We start from the raw sequence: 15,680 nt of genomic DNA, 5'->3' as shown, positions 1-15,680 counted from the left end.
AGGGGCTCTTTGGTCATGCTCATGCTTTGGTGTCTGTGTATGTTTTAGGGCATTCAGGAATTCCTGCTCTGGTTATCCAGGTGGATCAGGTTCATCCTGGAACAGAAGAACTGCCCTGGTTCCCTTCAGCTCTCAAATGCTTTGATACACTTTTGGTCTTTTAGATTGCCTTGAAAATTAATTTAGAGCAGAACAATGGCAAAAAGTGCTCAAAATCCAGTCCTTCCCCCTGCTCCCAGGTATCTGGACTTCAGGTCACTTGTGGGCAGGGCAGAGTTCAGGTGGTGTTTCAAAGGGATTTCCTCTCTTTTTGGCAACCAGGTTTGTGAACACCACAGTGAAGTGTGGTGGTTCTCCTTAAGAATTCCTACAATTTACTTTTTTCTTACTGCTTGCATGCTTTGTGCTCTTGCAGAGACCATGTGCTCTGGGCCTGGAGGGTGGGGAGGTGATTTTGGGGTACCTGATGGTCAGGTCAAAAGGGTGACCTGGCAGGAGGGAAGCCCAAGTCTTACACACTCACCTTTGTGTCTGTTGATGCAGGTACACCAAATGCTACCTCAGTAAATGTTTCCAAGAGTGACAGAGTTGTGAGCAGGTTTCTGGTTCCTGAATTTGCACAAGCCTTGAAGCTGAGTGCCAAAAAAGCCCTTTTTTAGGGGAGGTTGGCTAAGGCATGTGCACAATTTTGATTCCATCCTGAGGCAGCTGCAAGCATGGCTAAATGGAATTCTCTTAAGCCTGTACAATCTTTCTGATTATATCATACCTCTGGAGAAATTTCAGTCCCATCGGTTGTGTTTTTCTAAAGCTAATCTTCTGGAAATAAGGTCTTTTAGTAAAACTGCCTTCACCTTATGGTTACAATAAACTGACTTATTAATTGGCATCAGCATGTGGCTGTCTGAACCAGCAGCGTGGCAGCCTCTGCTGGCACACGTGTCCACAGAGAAATCCTCTCACTCTGCCTTATTCCATATTGGCACTCAAATGTTCCCCTCATTTATTTTCCAAGAGTTCTATTATATTTTTTTTTCTGCAGCAATTCAGTCATATTTTGGCTTATAAGAATTTTTTTGTTTTAACTTCTGTTTGCAGTTGTGGATTTGCTTTAGGACATGTGCTGTGTGGGTCTGTTCCTTGGAAGTGTTTGTAACAGTGCTGATGTTTGTTGATGCTTTTATGGTGGTGTGCTGGTAAAATTCACATTGTTTTCATTGTATACATCAGATTAATTTCTGTTGTTTTCAGCAGTTGACAATGGTATGAAATGCACCAACCAGTGCAAACTACATCGGGCTGTGGGTTTTCTTGACGGATTTTTTTTGGCCGCTCACTACTCCAGCGTGCATCGGCGGCGGGCTATTTTTATTGCAGCTCGTATTAGTTGTTGCGTAATAAATACGAGAGCGCATTACCCAATGCAAACCGCGATTTAAAAACAAAACAAAAAAACCCCACACACACAAAAAAAAAAAAAAAAAAAAAAGAAGGGGGCGAGAGCAGTTGTGATTTCCAGCTCGGCCTCCCGCAGCACGCGTGGGTCCCACTCGCGTTTCCAGCCGCACTTTTCAGGCTCTGCTCGCACCTCGGGCGGACGGGGGAAGCCGGGATTTTCCCCGGCCATGTCTGTCCGGGGGACACCCGCCCGCCGCCACCTCCGCGGGGCCCCGTGTCGCGGGTCCCCCGCCCCGAGCCCCGCCGGGCGCTTCCCCGGCCGGGGACACCGCGTTGGGCGGCCCGGCCGCCCGCTGACCGGGGCATCACCCCTGCCGTTCCCGTCCCCTGCCCGCCGCTCCGGGGAGGGCGCGGGGGGCCGGGGGGGACCCGCCGGCTTCTGGGACTTGTAGTGCGGGCTGCGGCCGCCGCTTGTGGCCCGGCCCGGCCCGGGACTACGGTGCCCACATGGCCTTGCGCCCCGGCGCATGAGCGCTCGGGCGCTGTAGCGCATCTATTATACTGCCTTGCCGAGGATAAAAAGAAGAGCAACTGGAGGGACTGTAAGGCAAACGTTGCTGGAGCTGCCGGGGCAAAGTAATCTATTTAATCTTTCCCTTTATTTGTTAGATGCTTGGGTGTGCATTGCTAGCACTGGGCCATGGTTTCTGGAGGGAGGGGGGCCGGGGAAGAAGGGGGAGGAAAGCAAAACCCACTTGGGAAAGGCCAATGCTGATTTTTTTATTATTTTTTTTTCCCTCCTCTCTTCCTCTGCTCCTTCTTGTTGCGAGAGCCCCGCGTCGCTCCCCGCGGCCCCGCAGCCTTTGTGCGCCGCCACAATTGTAACAAAGCGCGGCGGGGCTGGCTGCAGCCTGGCCATTGATTTCCTCCCGGCCCCGCCGCTCCTGCCCACCCTTTTCTTCTTCTGCCGCTTCTTCTCCATCTTCTGCTCCCCCTCCCCTTCTCGCCGAGCGCCCGAAGACGCCCCGGCCGGGCGCAGCCGCGGCCCCGCCGAGCCCCGCGCCCCAACGCAGGACGGGCTTTCTTTCTCTTCTCTTCTCTTTTTTTTTTTTTTTTTTTTTTTTTTTTTGGTTTTTCGTCTTCTTCCCCCTCTCTCGCTCGCTTTCCCTCGCTCGCTCTCTGTGCCCGCCATCTTTTGAAGGGGAAAATTAGGGGCGAGGAAAAGGAGGGCTGCAGGCGCTCTTGAAAACAAGGAAAAAAGAAAGAGAGGAAAAAAAAAAAAAAAAGAGGGAGGGAAGAGGAGGGAAAAAAAAAAAAGAGAAAATTTAAAAAATAGCGCGGAGGAAAAGGGGAGGGGGGGGACTAAGCAGCCTCCAGCCCCCGGTGCCGGCGGTGCGCGGGTCCCCGCGTTTGTCGCGGCCGCGCTCGGGCGCGGAGCGGAGCCCGGCGGCGGCCCCAGCCCTGGGCCAGCGCCCGCCTGCTCCGGCCATTTCCCCGGCCCCGCCGCTGCCTTGGGAGCTGCAAAAAGGTCTGAGCAGGCAGCGGATGATGGGCTGGAAAGTGCGCGTTTCGCGTGTTGTCCGTGTCCGCATGCAGTTATTTGTGTATGTGTGTGTGTGTGTACCCAGCTGCTCCGCTCGTGTAAATATCCGGTGTTTACCAAACTTTCGTAAATAAATGGAAACCCAAGGGTTCACTGCCTAAACTTGATATGCTTTCTAGGTGTAAAAAGAAACGCAGATCGCAGATTTATATATAGAAGTGTCACGCTATAAATAATGCTACCGATAATAAAATGTAAAACTTCAAAACTCAGCCGTCCTTCTCCTCCGTTTATGCTTCTTGTTTGGGTTTGGCACCTCCCTGGGCGCTGGGGATAGAGCATTATTTGTAGCCTGCTTGGTTTCACTTTCAAACAAAGCTGTAGTGTTCAGGTCGCGGGTCTGTGCGTGTCTTTACGTGGTTGGGTCTCGCAGGGTGTTAATTCAGAGGGTGTTTTCCTCCACAATTGACTTTTGACAACGTGGAGAATGCGTTCTGTCAGTTTTGGGATAAATGTTCTGTGACAGTCCCAGAGTGGGGATGTTCCTTTTAGCTGATTTCTTCAGGAGCCAAGAGTTACTAAATAAACTTGTGTGGATGAGCAAATGTGATGGCTTCACTAATATTTCAAACTTTTATGTGTAGGTTTTGGTGGGGGGTTTTTTTTGTGTTTTTGTTTGTTTTGTTGGTGTTTTTTTTTTTTTACATCTGAAGTTCCCTGACACTGCTAAATAATAGCAGGTTAGGAGCTGACATAATTAGCAAAGCACACCTGCTGTTCCTTGCTGGGAATAGAGAAGAGCATTTTTAATATGCTTGTTAATATTTTTAACGTGTACAGTGTGAGTGTGCTGGGGGGGTGTGTCTATATGAAACTGGAAGTTTAGTTTTAAAGCTGAAACTGTTGTCTTTAATTCACACAGTGCTAAGCCAAGGTATTAGAGGGGACTTGGTGACTACCATATGTGCTGCAGGATCTGGGTGACAAGTGCAGATTAAATATGCATCGATCAAAACAAACAAGAAGTCCCCAAAGCAGTTGGGTTGCTTTACAAGCAGAAAAAGCCACGATCTGTATTGCTTACAACTCCCTAACTGCTTGAGTGTTCTGTGAGTGCAGGTCCTGCCTCCTGATCTGCAGATCACAGCGCTGGCAGACTGCTGGGTGTCTCATTTTTTTAGCACAGAAGTTTGGGGAGTTTTTAATAATAGCCTGGGAGGCTCCTGCTGAAACAGAGTAACTCCAGACCTCAAAGCCTTCCTTTTTGGAAAGAAGAAATGCTAAGATTGTGTGTTTCTTTCTCTTTAGTCTGCACTGGATAAAAATACTCACTCATGCTTATTTAGTGTTTTGAGACAATGTTTAATAAAAGGGTTGGGCGGGGGGTAGCAGTCTTATACAATGTTCAGCATAAGCTTGATTGCAATATTGTCTCTTCAGTGCTGAGGCATTAGCTATTGCAGTGAAAAGCTTTTTAGTTGTAGTGACCTATACATGTGGAGTTTAAATTAAGAAAGAATGCACGTGCAATGTGAAGTGTCTCAGGGTTGTTTTCAAAGCTGACTCTGGAGTATTAGTTCTGTTATCTTCAAATAAAAACTAGGCTTCTGGAAAAAAACAAAAACAAACTGGTGTCATTTAGGCACCAAAGTGCTTACAAAAACTTCAGTTCTTGTCATTTAAAAAGTATTTAGAGGAAAAGCATGTTGAAGTCTGAGTTCCAGCTCAGTAAGCGTGCTGGGCAGCCTTGTCCTTGCACTATCTGTGTTTAAAGAAGGCCGATTTTGTTATTAGTCAGTGTCTGCAAATGCAAGTGTTTCTGTGGGCTTCGTAGCTGCTTGTGTCTCTGCTGTGTTTAATGACTTAAATCACAGTTCTTAATAATCCTGCAAAAGGCCTCTTTGCTGAGTCAAGAACTGTGTGTTTGAAACTCATCTCTTAAGATGGAGCAAGTCTAAAGGAAGTGTTTGATATCCTCAAACCTCATTTGCAGGCCAGGGTCCAGCCTGCCTGGCCTGAGCGTGAAGGCAGCACTGGGCTGGGGCTTCCCGGAGTTTTCCCATGCACATCTTGGTTCATGTTCTGAATGATGCTGTTTAATATTTACCATTTCCCTTCGAGGGGAGACACTTGTGCAGTGGGGTGTGGGTTTCCAGCAAGCCCTGCTGCACTCGTAGGATCTCACTCCTCCTCCGGGGAGTAATCTGGGAGCCTGATCGCTCTTGTTGACAGCACAAACAACTCGGGAGTCAAATCCCTCTCCTCGGCAGCAGCTGAGTGATGTACTGAGGTCTCATATTTCAAAGCCTTAATTACTTTTACAAAATATATTACTCTGTCTACTTTGGTAAGCTATCAGGTGCTTTCAGCACAGGCAGAACTACACTTTACTAAATAAATGAACAAAGAGTGTTTTGCATCTCAGTGTTGTTGATTGTTTCTCTTTAATCCTGGTTGCTCCTTCTTTGCTAATTTGCAAAATTCATTAATCCTCAGTGGGTTTCCCAATCATTACCATGAGCCATATGTTTTGTTTTGTTGTACGTGGTGTTGGTTTTCTTGGGTTTTGTTTTGTTTTATTTCATTTTGCCACATTATTCTTTAGTAATAGCCCAGAAGCCCGTTGTAAGCAGTGGAGTTCTGGGAGCTGGGAGGGAGCCATTGTGTGCTGTGCTGCTCAGTGAGCTGTCAGGACTTTTGGAAGGATCTGTGCATCTCCAGCTTTTTATTCTACGGGATCTTACTGCGACATCAGGCTTGTTTTGTCAATCATTAGTGCTTGTTGGAGGTGAAAAACTTTCTGTGGCACACAAACTCTTTAACCTGCTTGTTGCTAAAGCCAGTGTTGGAAGGATGTAAATTCTTCTGGAGAGCAGTGCAGAAATTCTCTGTAATATGCTGTGTTTTCTAGTAGCCCTTTTCCCTTCTTCCTGATAAGATACTGACTGAAGAAACTCACCTCTATTTTGGGTTCCTTTTGCACCTTTCCAGGCCTTGGTCTCTTTTCAGCAGATGTCATATTTGGAAATGTTTCAGCAGCATGGCTAACCTGATCAGTGGAGTATTTTTCTTCTTTCCTGGGAGCAGGGCTTTCTCCTCTCCACCAACATTGCAACAGGTGTAGCAAAGATGATTTGAGGTGAAATTTCTATGCTTGAGGGACCAATCTGGAACAAATTTCCCTGTCTGCACTGATCCCATTTATTGTCAAACTTTGAGATTTAGTCTGGGATGTGATTGACACCAGTCTGCTTTGGGAATGATCCTGTTTGCTCCTGCCTTTCCTTTAAAAAAGAGAGAAGCAGGGACAGGGAAGGATTTGTGTTCCACTCCTGGAGAACTTTCCTGACACAGGTGCTCTGACATCCCTGCAGAGCATGCACTGGCACAGATGTACAATGTTCTTCACTGGGACTGACTCTCCTGTTGTAACCAAACCCTACTTATAGTGAAGAAAATGCACATTTTTCCTTCTTGTACTTTGTCTTTCCAACTGCTCAGCTCATCCTTGTGTAGCATCACAGAGGGTGTCTGGTTGGGGGTCTCCCTTTCTCAAAACCCATCGATATGGCCATGCTGAAATAAATCTGTTTTCTAAAACTGCCCTGGTCCATTGGTTTGGCCATAAGCAAGTGCAGAGTTTGCAGTCCAGAGGTTTTTGCTGGGAGAGGCTGTAGGATGTAATTGCCTTTTTGCTCACCAAGGCTGGTTTAGGAACAGTGTTATCCGTGAGCTGTAATGAAAGTGATAAACTGAGCACATGTGTGTAAGAATTGTGTCTGAGTTTAGTAGAGAATACTGTTCCTTCCTGGAAAGCAGTGCTTTTTGCAGCTTTTCTGTTGCTGCTACAGTCCTGCTCAGGACCTGTGAAATAATGTTGAAGTGCAGCTCTTCAATGAAGAGAGAGGGAATGTTCCTCCGAGTTTCCCTGGGAGTAAACGCTTGCCTGAGTGGGAGTATTATGGATCAGCCAGTGTGCTGAAAGTATATTCCTTTCCTAGGCAAGAACAAGCCTCATGGGAATCAGTTGGGATACTTGTGTGCACACTGTCATGGTCATGTTTCCTTGGACTTGAGCTTCATCCATATGCAGGAGCTCTGAGCAGCTTAGGGCTCGTGTGCTCTAAGCCTGGGTGCTCTCAGCAGGAGCTGTGCTGGGGGGGCTGTGCTCCTCCTGGCAGGAGCCTGTCCTCCTGTCCATCTGCCCTCAGATGGGGTCTGAGGCAGTAGGGAGCACCTTCCCCCCTTGTCCTGACTCAGCAGCCTCTGCTCCCTGCATAGGGAGGGGTAATAGACTTTAAGATCCAATTTTTTCCCTTTCTCACAGACCGTTTGGGGATTTAATTCAAACGCACAAACTCAGAAACTGCTTTGATGCTCTCTAAGGGAGCGGCAGCAGCTTAACTACAGCAGTTTGTTCACACCTCAGCTGACCTGGAACTTCCTTGCATAGCTGAGCGAGTTTATGGATCTACCCAACCTTGGCAAAATCACTTTTCATCGGAAGTAGTAGACCCCATTGAGCCTTTTGTACTTGTGTGGCTGTGTTTGCTTTAAGTTAACACACAGAGTTATTCCGGGACAATGTGCTTGTTCAAACACAGGGCACTTCAATTGCTTTGGAAACAGATAAAGCCAAGCTGGTGGGAGTGTGCACAAGGGATGAGTGGTGGTCTTAAATGGGAGGGTGACTGGTGTAACAAGTGGCTGCAATAATTCAGCTTGGTGTGTGGGGGCTCTTACCCTGCCCCATTACCAGGCCTAACGTTACTGTGGCTCAGCTAACAGGCAGTATATTTATGTCATGGTAATTCAATCCCTTTAATTTCATCCTTCATCCCCTTAAACTGGCTTGATTGTCGTGTATTGATTTTAGGTGGACTTTGCATGGGAAAGGTGCAGTGCTGTAGTTGTAAACCCAGAGCATGATTTAAACCAGTGGCAGCTCATCCATTTTTACTACACTTGTAATGCTTTCTGTCCAGAAATGAATCTGTTCTTTTTCAAAATAGTAACTTTAATCATTTCAATACATGAAAACAAATTAAAAAGTTAAGTAGGAGAAAATATTGGAGCACAAGAAGTGTGCAGGGGAGGTTGTTGATGAAGATATTTTCTCTAATGAATCACTTTGGTTCTGCTCTGTACAGTGAAAGGCTTCAAACAAGTTAACAGATGGATCTGGGTCTGTTTATTAGAAGTCTGTTGATGTTTGCATGGAGCTGCCCCTGAGGAGAACATCTGTAGCACTTGTAAATCATATTAATAATGCTGATATATGGCCTTGCAGAACTGGTGGTGTAAGGGAAAATTGCAGTGTAGGTTTTTAGCTCCACAGAGCAGGAAACAACCCTTTAAATAGGTAATAAGAGGAATTAAGTGCTGTTAGCAAGGGCTCTGTATTTTATACTTTGCTCAGAGTACTTTCTGTACTAAGTTTCATTAAGAGGAGGTGATCTTCCTGTTTCTGTAGCCTCTTAAACTCATCTGGAGGTGGAATTAGACAGTGTCTAACCTCCTTCCCTAACAGATGTCACTAAGGACCTTTTGGGTGTTGTGGTTTGTCTTTTAGAAACATTTTTAAAGAGTGCTGCAGTGTGGGCAAAGGGATAAAGCAGATGGCAGATTTAGCTTTGCACTTTCTTCCAATGACAAGGAGTGTTATACTTAGTCAAGAAGTTGTTTTCAGAAAACCCAGTGATGGTATTTGAACATCCAGTAAATACAGGTTCCTTTGTGCTATTGCTTCTTTTTTTTCCCCTTGCTTTAAAATTTGGTGCAACCATAAGACTGAGAAGGAGTTAATCTATACATGCATGGGAAAAGTCTAATAACTTTAATTGCAGATGGCAGTGGAAATACTGATATCCCCATTTTCCAAGTGGGGAATAACCAGCCTGCAGCCTGGGGTGTCAGAACTGTCAGCAGGCTGGCTTGTAGTGGGAGTTTTGTAATTCTGTGCAGGTACAGCAGATGCTTAGAGATGCTCTGCCCAGCAGGGAAGTAGGTGAGCTTTTGTGGCTTTTTTTTTCCCTTTTTTTAGACATTTCTTCAAAAAGCTTTCTGTGCAATAATCTCTCTTTTTGGAAATCAAAGTGCAGAAAAAGAAGCAATCATGATAAAACCTGTTGTGGAAAGGCTCTGTGTCATTTATTCACTGCATGCTGAATCAAACGGAGTGAGTTTGAGGCTTTTCCTTATACTGTAAAAGTACACAGAGCACAGTATACTTTTTCAGGACTCAGATGTTTAACTGTGCAGATCACATCCTTTAAAAAGCAGAAAACGAGGGTGTAGATGTACAATAATCCCATTAGGAGTTCTGGACCCTGTGTGGGTGTTCCCATGTTCCGCTTTGCTGCGAGTACCTAAATGCTGCTGCCGTGCATGCATCAGCTGAAACTTGGGACAGGGCCAGAGTGTGTGTGGGTTTTTTGTTCTTATTTCAGTTAGTTTGGTTGGGTTTTAATAATTTAACTGAAATGCAGTGTGTTGACCTGCTGCAATTGGCAAAACTGCTGGAGTCACAGGATGAATGGTCAGGAGCGTCACCGTTGGAGAAGTTGTGCTTTGGAGAAGGGAGGCTGTAAAGGAATAAGGGAAATATGGGAAATCAGGAGGCAGAGCCTTGAAGGAGATGAGTTATGATGCTTTAGCCTGTAGTTCAGAAAAGTAGTCTGGGTGTGATCCAGCATTTAACAGCAGCCTGTGGTCAATCACATTTTTAAACTGCATGAAGCAGGGAGCTTTCACTTCTCTCACTCCTCTCTCACTCTCCTCACTCTATTCATCTCTCCTTTCTTTTCCTGACTTTCTCTGTGTTTTGCTTTCTCCCAGAGGGTGTAGGTTAGCTGCTTGTTTCTCTTGCAGTTTATCTGCTCAGTAGTATTTATAGCCATTTCTATCCACCAGTTTTGTTTCCTGAAGGAAAACAAGCAGAAGCAGCCCCAGGCTGACTTCTGCTGAAGCCACTGAGTATCAGGTTAAGACTATTCAGCATTATCATCCAGTTCTGAAATGATTAACAGCCTCAGCCTGCTGCTTGTCACTGGGGTGGTGTGTCCAGGATGGACCTGTTGCTCCTGCACTTTTTAGCTGCGTGGTTTCCTCTTAACAGCTCTCAACAAGTGAGATTTTTGTCTTTTACTCTGTGTGCTGTGGCAGCTCAATTTTCTGATGGCTGGGCAAGCAGGAATTCAGAGATTTCCTGCCTCTGAGATCTGTTACAAGCAAGTTCAGGCTGAAGGAACATCAGCTTGTCACAGTTTGTCTCCCACTTTCAGAGCAGTTGGTGATGCTGACGTGAAGGATGCTTAGAAAGGGTGACTGTGGTTCAAACCCAGGCGAGGAAATAGATTTGTAGTTCTGGTTGTTCTTGAAGTATGGATTTGAATACAAAAGCAGAGGTGAGCAGAAGTGGAAGAGTAGATTCTGTCCCTCTGTGACACTTCAAGTGATAGTAATTCCAGAAACACAGAGAGATGCAATAACAAAGAAGGTGTCCAGCAGACAGCATTTGTGCCAGTTCTGAATTTGCAGAATTGGCCAGCCTGCAGAAGTTGTGAGTGGAGCCTTTTGCTGTGCCTATCAGCAAACCTTGAATTTGGGATCACCAGAATTTTTTCCACTCCTTGGCCAACTTTCATGTAAACATAGAGATATCTCTTGATTAGGTTGCAATTTGGTTTTGTGCTGTTTTAGGAAGAGTGATGGCAGAGAACAGGATCCCCATGCTCCTGCACCCCTGTGCAGTGGGATTTCTCTTGCTGGGACCCCGTTCTGCTGCAGGGAGGGGGTGCCTCTCCAGAGCTGACTCCCTCAGCTCTCCCAGCTCTTGTAACTGAGACAGCGGCAGCACCCACACGTCTGATCAGTCTGACAAGAGTCTCCAGCCCCAGATACACAGCACTGAACCTCCCTTGTCATTTTACCTCTCTCTGACAGACAGCTGGAAAAGGAATTGACTCAGGCAGAGAAACCACCAAGTGTGCAGAGCTTCAGTTTGTTCCTGCCTGTGCTTAAATCTTCCTTACAAAGAGGTTTATCTTGATTGACCAATTAGTTGTATCTTGCAGGTGATAAGTCTGCAAAACCCTCTGTGGTGAGGTGCTGAGCCACAGAGACCTTGCAGCTTAGTGAGAGGGGAAAGCTGCTGAGCACTTTGCAGGCTCGGGCTTGAAGTGGTTCCTGAATCCCAGAGGACTGGGCTGCTGGCTGTGTTGTGGTTTGCACTGTACTTCCAGTGTGCCCTCAGCCACGTTCCTGCCTTCCCCGAGCTCTCCTGCCCCCTGTCCTGCTCCTGACATGCTGAGAGCATGGATGGTATGTGGCCGTGTGCCAGCACCTTCCCAGCGCTTCCTTTTCGCCTGGTGTCCCAGGCTGCAGGGCTGCTGCTGCACAGGGGCTCTTAGGGGGCTGCAGCCACCCCTGCAAGTGCCAGGACTTGCCAAATATGTGTGCAGTGCACTGGATAAGAGAGAAAATCTGCTCTAAGCAGGATCTTTTCCCTGTAAATTTTGGCTGTCTGGTTTCTCCCTGGCTCTGCCCCCCATGAGGTGTTGTGAGTTCAGCCCTGTGGGTCACACAAGGTAAATCCATTGCATCTCCACCTTTCCCCTCTGGGGAAAGATGGCACGAGCAGAGTCTGCCCAGACATGTGGTTATCCCAAACACTTCACTTGCTGTGCCAAATCTCTCTTATATAAAAGCCCAACAATTTTTTTCCATTGCCATAAAGGTGTAATTTGTGTATCTTGTGCAAGGCACAACCACCAGCATTTTCCTGCTAAGCACCTACCCATTCTCATCCTGTTGATTTGGATGTGCAAGCCACCAGCTGCTCCAAGTACTCTGGAACCTGTTCATGGATTTTATTTATTACAGCTAAGCATTTGTTAACTTTTTCACGATAGGCCACCCAGTTAATTTGCTGAAGTACCCCCTGGCTGATTTTTTGCAAGTGCAGTTCAGCTTATCTGAGTGCAGACCTTACTGAAGTCAGGGCTTAAAGCTGGCTGAGCTGCTTCAGTCAGGAATCCAACACAGAGTAAGCTCTGTAACCATTCACTTTTGCTTCCTTCTGTAGCCTTTTTAACAAAACTCTGTAACTCGGGAGCTTGAACAAAACCAACACAGTCTGAGTTGAAATTTGCCTCTGTGTTTTCATGGGACCACAAAAAGCAGGGCAGGAAGAGATGTCCAGAGGTCATTCTGTCCTCCCCAAGAAAGGTCAACCATGCCTAATTCTTTACTGACATTGGTCTCTTAAAACTATTCTCAACACTAAATTCAAAGCCATGAAAATGAACTTGGTTAAGGGTTAAACATCACTCCCTGCACTTGAAACTGCAGCCTTTAGAAATCAGTTGAGCCCCATCTGATTTGTGTGTGACATGCAGCTAAATTCCTACCCAGACTTTATCAGAAGGTGCTTCCTGTGGCATTGGTGACTTGGGGGAGAGAAATAGTCTGGCCTCAAATTAGCAGAAAGTCCATCACTTTATTCGAGGTGCCTAACAGTGTTTATAAGTCTCCAGTGCTTTTACTAAAGTGACTTTTGAGTACCCCTGGGTTTGAAGACATCTCGTCAGAGATCTTAAAGCAGCATGATTTGTGGGGAGCACGGAGTAGGCATCAAAACTGCAGACCCTTGAAATTACCAGTTACTCCTGGCTGATTCCTACCTACTGGTTAGGAACCCACAGGTTCCTTACTGAGGAAACACCTGCTCTTATAATAGCCAAGGAGAGACCAAGGGTGGGAAAGCCATCTGCATAATCTGATGAGCATTAAACCAAGCAAGTCAAAAGCCAAGGAACTGACTTAATCTGCTGTGATCTTTTCCCCTCCCTCATGCAGAGGTGAGCTCAGGACACAGTTGCATCTCCCAGTCTCAGGATGTTATTAGGGCGGTGCTCAAAATAATATGCATGGAAAGCAAATCTGTGATGTGTGGAATTAATGATTTGGGAGACAGCAAGGACGGCTGAATGGACTTTCAGAGTGCTGCAGTGTGCCATAAGGGGCACTACAAGCCAAATTCCCAGCTCCTGCAGTGAAGCCAAGTGTAAATCCCAGTGTCTTGAGGGGGTGGCATGTGTGTAGTGTGTGTGTCTGTCTGCCAGGGCAGGCTTGGCTGATAAAGCAGTTCGTCTGTCCTCAAGTCTTGCTCTCAAATTGCACATCCCCTGAGTTTGAAGACACCATCCCTGCTGACATGTTAGTAGGTACTGAAAGCTGCCTGTGGTTCAGTTCCTGTGTGGGGCTGGGAAGGCAAAGGAGGAGGAAAACGAGGCATCCACAAGTTTTATTTCCTTCTGAGGAGACTGGAGGAGTGCTGGTGTAGCCCTTACATTCTACAGCCATAGAATGAAATGGGTACAACCCTCATTAATAACTTTACTTGACTGTAGAGAAAGTCTGGGCAAGATGACCAAAGCTGGGCTGCTTCTCTGACATGGGCAGTAGCACATGGTGGCAAATCTGACCAAACTTTGGGAAAAAAGACACTGGGAATCTTCTTTGGAGGCTGCAAGGAGCCAACGTGGGGAAGCAATGCTTGGAGGCCACTGCTCTGGCTGCCCTACTGGCAAATTTTGGGTCTGGCTGCTGACTGGGGTGCTCTGGGCAAGTCACCTCACCATGGTGTAAAGTGTGAGTTGTGAGCAGCAGCCCTTGGAGGAAGGAGCAGGGTCTTTGTGTGTGCAGAGTGTGAAGTGCCAAGGGACCTTGGTCTCTGCCCAGCCTCTGTGTGCTACTGTAATGTAAATAAAAATGTGCAGATAACAACGAGGTCAAGGAACATCTCTCAAACTTGATAATTTTCCCTGATGGGAAGATTTATGTGGCTGTTTCTGGCCAGGCTGGAATTGTGCCAGATTTTGATCAGTGTCCAAGTAACCACGCAGAAATACTACACCAAGGAGGGGAAAACCCAAGGAGCTGTTGCACTGCCAGGCTGACATAAAGCTTGCTGTAAGTTTGCAGTCAAAACAAACCCCATCGGGTCCTGCACGGGAGCAAAGCATCCCTTAAATGTTGGGCACTGCCAAAGGAAGTGGCAGAGCCTTGGCTGGAGCAGCAGGAGTGCTGGCACACTGCACACTTCACGGGGCTCCAGAGCTGCTTTTAAAATAGTCCCCACCACTGCAGACAGGAAAATGTTACCCTGCTAGTGCAGGGAATTATTTCCATGTTTTCTCCATGCCAGCTGTCTCTCCACTGGCTGACCCTGTGCGAGAGGCTCAGTGAAAGAAAGGATTTTTTCAAAGAAAAAAGATCCATCCAACCTCGCTGGGTTTTTTGATGCCTGGTTTGCCACACTGAGATTGCAATTTAGCAAAAAAATGACTTAAACTCCAGGACTTAAAGCCTCCTTCCTTTGAGGTTTTGAGTTTTGTTTTTAATTACTATCTCAGACTGAATAAGAAGGAGAAGCAGTGTTCACTCTTCGTATGAGGCAGCACTTAAGGATGCATTTGAAACTTGCAATATCAAAACTACTTGTGCAGACAGAGAAATCAAGAACAGCTCCTGCTACTTGAACATTATATGCCTGAGGAACAGGATAAGTAGTGATTTAAAAATTAAAATTTAAGAAGTTATTACTGCAGGGCTAAAAGAAGTCTCACCTTAGCCCCTCAGTGGAAGGTGCACATGATGTCTGGTTTTGGCAGTCTTTGCTCCAGGCTTATGCAGTTATCTTGTACAGTGATGTCCTGGATCGCTGTCCCTAATAGTTTAAATATTTATTGATACCAGAGCAGTTTCAGTAGGTGCTGGAGTGCTTAGACAAGAGCTGTGTAATTCAATTCTACCTGCAGTTATGGGACAATTTGTAGAAGCTTGCTTATTTTTTGTCTGTGTGTCTACTAAAGTGTCCTCTTGGATGATTTGTGTGGTAATTTGGGATGTCAGATGGTCAGGGCTCTCATTTCCCTCACTTAATAAATGATGTTTCACATGGAGTAGATTTCTCAGGCAATAATTACTTTTAATTCAAAGTCATTGCCTTTTGGACATTTTCAAAGCCTTTTTACCCTCATCTTCCAGATTCCTCGTAGTCGTGCTTTTTACATTCTTAAAAATGATATAATTTTGAGTCTTAAGGAATGGCTGTAGAAGCAAATTCTTAGTTTTAAAAATTACAAAGTGATCCAGTATCCAAGCAGCTTCCCCAGCAAATGGTGAGGAAGCCACTGGATAAGGGTTAAAGGTGCAGTGAGGCACAGGCACATTAAAGCTTTATTTATGGCAGGACAGTACTTCCAGTGCTGCCAGACAGTCCAGGTAGCTATTTCTGTCTTCTGCAGCATCCAGCAGTTCAATGCCAGTGCTGCTGGGAGGTTTGGAGCAATTTCTGGGTGTAAAAACCAGCGTGTTGTAGGGAAGTTAAAGAGGAGCAGGGAACCGACCAAGTTGGCTGTCTTGGTTCTGCCCCTCCTTGTTTTGGTAATGTTCTTAATTAAAATCCTTTCGGAGTTGTGTCACTGATGACTGTTCCATCCTTTTATGTGGACTGTACAAGCCTTGTTTAAGCTTGGGGATTCCAATGGCCCTGTGGAGAGGCAGTGCCTGTCCCAGAGAGTTTTCTGTGCTGGGTGGGGACAGAAAGGAGCTCCCACTATCTCCATGGCACAGATGAGGAGCTGTGGGGTGAAGATACTGAAAGCCTTGGCTAAGGTCAGGGAGAAAAAGTCTGAGAGAAGTAGAAGCTATGGATCTGTGGTTTATTGAATTA

General features: G+C 46.2%; 1 protein-coding gene across 1 annotated transcript in view; it reads left to right on the top strand.

The window, feature by feature from the left end:
• The first annotated feature begins 1,900 nt into the window (after positions 1-1,900).
• BRD3 (bromodomain containing 3) overlaps positions 1,901-15,680 on the top strand; it is a 36,141-nt gene continuing 22,361 nt past the window's right edge. The window contains exon 1 of the mRNA XM_063410187.1: positions 1,901-2,034. The gene's annotated coding sequence lies outside the window, so the exon portion shown is untranslated. The remainder of the gene's footprint in view (positions 2,035-15,680) is intronic.

The sequence above is a fragment of the Prinia subflava genome, chromosome 12 (genome assembly GCF_021018805.1).
Source record: "Prinia subflava isolate CZ2003 ecotype Zambia chromosome 12, Cam_Psub_1.2, whole genome shotgun sequence".
NCBI lineage: Eukaryota > Metazoa > Chordata > Aves > Passeriformes > Cisticolidae > Prinia > Prinia subflava.
Note: the sequence above shows the minus strand (reverse complement) of the source record. Positions and strands in the feature narration are given on the sequence as shown.